The sequence below is a fragment of the Schistocerca americana genome, chromosome 3 (genome assembly GCF_021461395.2).
Source record: "Schistocerca americana isolate TAMUIC-IGC-003095 chromosome 3, iqSchAmer2.1, whole genome shotgun sequence".
NCBI lineage: Eukaryota > Metazoa > Arthropoda > Insecta > Orthoptera > Acrididae > Schistocerca > Schistocerca americana.
In genome coordinates, this window is record NC_060121.1 from 69,171,329 (window position 1) to 69,175,796 (window position 4,468).

At 41.4% G+C, this 4,468-nt stretch overlaps 1 long non-coding RNA gene across 1 annotated transcript; it reads right to left on the bottom strand.

Annotated features, from left to right (window-relative positions):
* Positions 1-940: 940 nt before the first annotated feature.
* On the bottom strand, positions 941-3,819 carry LOC124605331. Its single transcript, XR_006978636.1, has 3 exons — positions 3,647-3,819; positions 3,316-3,550; positions 941-1,016 (listed from the first exon to the last, which is right to left on the bottom strand). It is a non-coding gene; the product is annotated as an uncharacterized LOC124605331 (long non-coding RNA).
* Positions 3,820-4,468: the final 649 nt, after the last annotated feature.

Consider the following 4,468-nt stretch of genomic DNA (forward strand, 5'->3'; position numbering starts at 1 on the left):
AGAAAATAATATCTTCTGTAACTGTAAATTAGTGTGCACTGACTGTAAAGTGTGCATTCATAGGTATTCCTGCACGTGTATTGATTATAGCATTAAGTTAAATATGTGCAAGCATATACATAATGTTTGCCAACTAGACAGTACAGAACAAAATCCTTTTGAAATTTCTGAATTACAAGATGCAGTAGCTACAGATGTTGGAGATATGTCTTGCATTAATGAGAAAGAAGTGATTTTGAAGCAAGTAAGTGGAAATGCTAATTCCTGCACCCCAGAAGCATTGACAGAAGAGAAGAGAAAAATTATTTCTAGGTTTTCAGAAATTGTTTCTGGTATGTCAGCTACTGAAGTTCAGCTGGCTAACAAAATGGTGACTTCGTTGAAGGTTAATGTAGGTGCTGTTCGCACCAGTAGTGGTATCTCTTTCATTAGCCCACAAAGAAGTCTCAAGAGGAAACTTTTGCCCCAGAGGAGGCTGTTTTCAACAAAGAAGACAAGTTCTTCAAAACGCATATCCATGGCAGTTCCTAATGCAGAAGAAACCAACAACATCCTGAGAACACTTCTGGATGAAGATTTATAGCACATTAGCTAGCATGTTGGTCTCGTATTGTGGAACATGTTGGTTCTCTTCTGTGTCCTGCCATCCAGATTTAGGTTTTTTATTATTTCCCTAAATCACTGAAGGCAAATGCTGGGATGGTTCCTTTGAAAGGCCAAGGCAGATTTTCTTCTCTGTCCTTGAAAGTGCCACAGCTTGTGCTCTGTTTCTGAAGACTTCACTGTTGACAGGATGTCAAACATCAATCTTCCTTACATCTTCACCATCCTCTGGTATGGCAGTTCTGCTGATGTGTGGGATATTATGCACTGCCAGGAACTGATGCTGCTTTTGCCACCTGCCTAGAATGGTAGCATTGCTAGGTCACTCTGCTCCCAAGCCGAGCTGGGCAGTGATGACTGTGATTCAGGCTCAGTGTAATACCTGTTGATGACTATGCATTTGTCACCCATCCCTAAATTAAAACAGAGTAAGTTACAATCATCAACTTGTAATATATATTTATTTTTTATCCAGCTAGATGAGTAACACACATACAACTGTTAAACAGGTTAAATATTTTCTTATTCTAGCTGGGAAAATATCTACATCTGATTGTTCACAATCAATTTTCCTGATAATGTAACTCATTTACCTAAAAATAAATTTCATAAATAAATATTATTTCATGATCCGTATAAACACATGGAGGTGGAATTAGGAATGAGTGGATAAGTCGTTCTGATATACAACTCAGCTGAAAGCCTTTTTGATTCCACTTTGTAGTATATATTTTACTTTTTTTTTAAATCCCCTATTTCAAAAGTTATCTGTAACCAAATGTCTCATATTCCAGAATGTTTTATTTTTAACTGTTTGTTATTTCCATAATACTGGCACATAGTTTGTACCCCTAATTTATCAGGGAACAAAAATGCCTTTTGTATTTGGAAACAAGTAATAATTTCAAACTTGTCATTAATCCAAGTAACATCCTGACACAGATGCTAACAGAGTAGGTACTAAGTCTCACTGGCTGTCTGCTGGATGCAGATATTGATTGATTGTTTGAATGGGGAGAGGGATCAAATGGTGATGCCATCAGTCCCAAGTTCCAAAATGTCAGAGGCTGCAGGAGCAAAAAACCAACAGCACAGTCTAGTCGATGGCAAAAGAAAACAGTCAAAGATGCAGAAGGAACCCTGGGGTTGCAGGAAGAATAAAGAACAGGAGTAGGGGGAGATCATAATGTGCCTCACTCATGCTATGTGCAACAGGGTGCTGGAATCACTGCAAACCCACGCCGGTCCCCACATCATACCATGACTGTGACAATCGAGACAACACCAGGGGAAGATGACACAAGAAGAGGGGGTGGGGAGGAAACAGCACAAAATTCCAAACAAAATGGAGAGAAATGGGGGCGGGAAACCTGGCCGGAATGAAGGCAATGATGAAGGCCTCCAGTTATGGAAGAAAATTCAGGTACTTAAATATAGGGGACAAACCACTTTTAGGATGATAACCGAAGACAGATGTAACTACGCAAGGTCGTCTGCTAACATCTGTAACAATGAAGAGTGGAACAGCATGTTTAATGCGAAACGCCAAAAGATGGGGGAGTCTAGTAAAATATGAATTACAGTGAGGGGTGGGGGGCGGGGGCAGATCATTATGGAGTAAGAGGCTTGAGTCAACCTGGTATGACCAATACAAAGCTAGCAGAGGATGGTAGATCCACTGTAGGCCATGCGGTACGAGTCCCCTTATTGCAAGAAGTTTATTGGGAAGGTGGTGGACTCAAAGAGTCAGCCCAAGACTGAGCAAAAAGGAATCTGATGTTAAGCAATACGGTTTCACATCACACTGATAAACCATAGCCTTGACACCCGAATAAAGTGGTCATTATCAATGTGGTTGTCCTTACAGCCTTTCTGAACAAAATGAACGCCTTGCCATTCCAGACTGCCCTGAAGTTCACCAGTTTGGAAGATGAGGTCACTATGAGAAATGACACCCTGAGACATATTCAAAGGCTATTGAGGAGTAATGGACATCAAAATGCACTACTCAGCCACACCAATGGCCACCTGGAATATGAGCTGTTGCTGAGAGTTCCAATGCTCCAGAACGACAAGCCACTACTCCTAGGCATACACAGGGAGGTAGCAGCTCAAGTATCAGAACTGTGATCCCTGTGTTGTCAGAGGACACAAGCAAACGAGTACATAACACCCCAAGCACATGAAATGGGTACCATGCTAGCTGTAGAGCATGAAAAGGACAATGGCTTCAGGTAAAAAATGGAAGAGCTGGTAAGGCCACATGCCAAAGACTTCATGTATGGTGGTGTTCCCCTTGTGGCTCACACCATGGAGACCAAATTTAGAGGAGTTCAAACTCCAAAGAGGGACCAAACACTCCAAATAGGAAAGTGAAAAGCAAGAAGAATAAAACTGCAAGAGATAGCAAAAAACCACAATTGCCAGGCCAGTGTAAGCAAGGAAACAGAGATATAAAGAAAGGGAAGAGGGAAAGAAGTGAGGACAGGGATGGATGAGCACGGGAGAGTTAATGCAGCCTGGAAAAGTAGAAAGGATTCAATTACTAGGAGCCTTATGTGCTCCATGCACAAACTCACAAAATAGTTATGACCTCACAAAATAGTTATGACTCCTCTCACTGGGGAATGGGGACGGGGGATGGAGGGATGGATGCAGATATGGAAACATGATCCTGTAATGTTAAAGATAAATAAATAAACTTTTAAATACCTGAGTGTTAGTGGATTTGCTCCAAATATCCACTGGCCAAACTGCAAACCTGGGGTACAGAGGTCCAACTGGCCTTCCTGACAAGTCTATTTCTCATGCACCACCATCCATTGGAGCAGACAAACTATCCAACACTGTTGACACCATTATAGTGGCATGCTGTATTGCCATGCTAGGTGTCAGTCATGACAAAGCATCATAGTGTACACAGCTAGTCACTGCTTACTCTAGAGTCCTGCAAATAAATATTAAATTTACTAAGCATATACGAATTCTGAGATAACTCACAACTCATCTCAAAAATGTACATAACATAGAATCAGTCTCTTACCTAGAGTGAAACGAAATGACCGTATAGCATTTCTGTCCGGGAGATCCTATGCAGAACCATTCGGCTGCCTACTGCAAGTCTTCACCAGATGATGCCACTTTGGTGATTTGCATTTGAAAAAAAGGTAAAATGGTGATAATGGCAACACATAACCCAGCCCCCGAGAGGCTAGACTCTCCAACTTGGACAGGAATTGCACCTGAGACCCTGCGTACCTATCAGTCTCTCTAACCACACAGCTACTGGGACAGACATAGCTAGCTAAGGTGGCATGTTGAATGTGTTGCTGCCATTTTCAGTGACACTTGCTGTGTCACACAGACAAACCGACAGGCCCTGAAAGTAAATATTAAACCAGTGTGCAGACATAGTGCATTGGAACAGAACAGTAACATTGAGCATATGTGAATTTAGTGATGAGTCACAGGGCATTTCTGTATAGTGCATAACACAGAATTAATCTCATACCTGGTGTGGTGTGAGGAAGCTCTTGATGCCATGGCATACCAAAACCTTGCTGATCACACTCAGTGTCAGGCTCTGTAAGTAAACAATTAAACAGTAAATCACAATGCAGGCATTGTATATTGGAATAGGGAAGCAACATTGGGCATATATGAAGATAGAGATGTCTCACAAGGCATTTCAGTATTGTGTGTAACACAGAATTAATCTAATACCTGGTGTGCTATTTTGGACCTGTTGCTGCATTGGTTGACTCAAAGTTTGTTGCACATACGAACTGACAGGTACAGGATTATAAATCATGTTCCACGCATAGAACAGAAAAATTGCACTGGAGATGTGTGAAATAGAAGATAT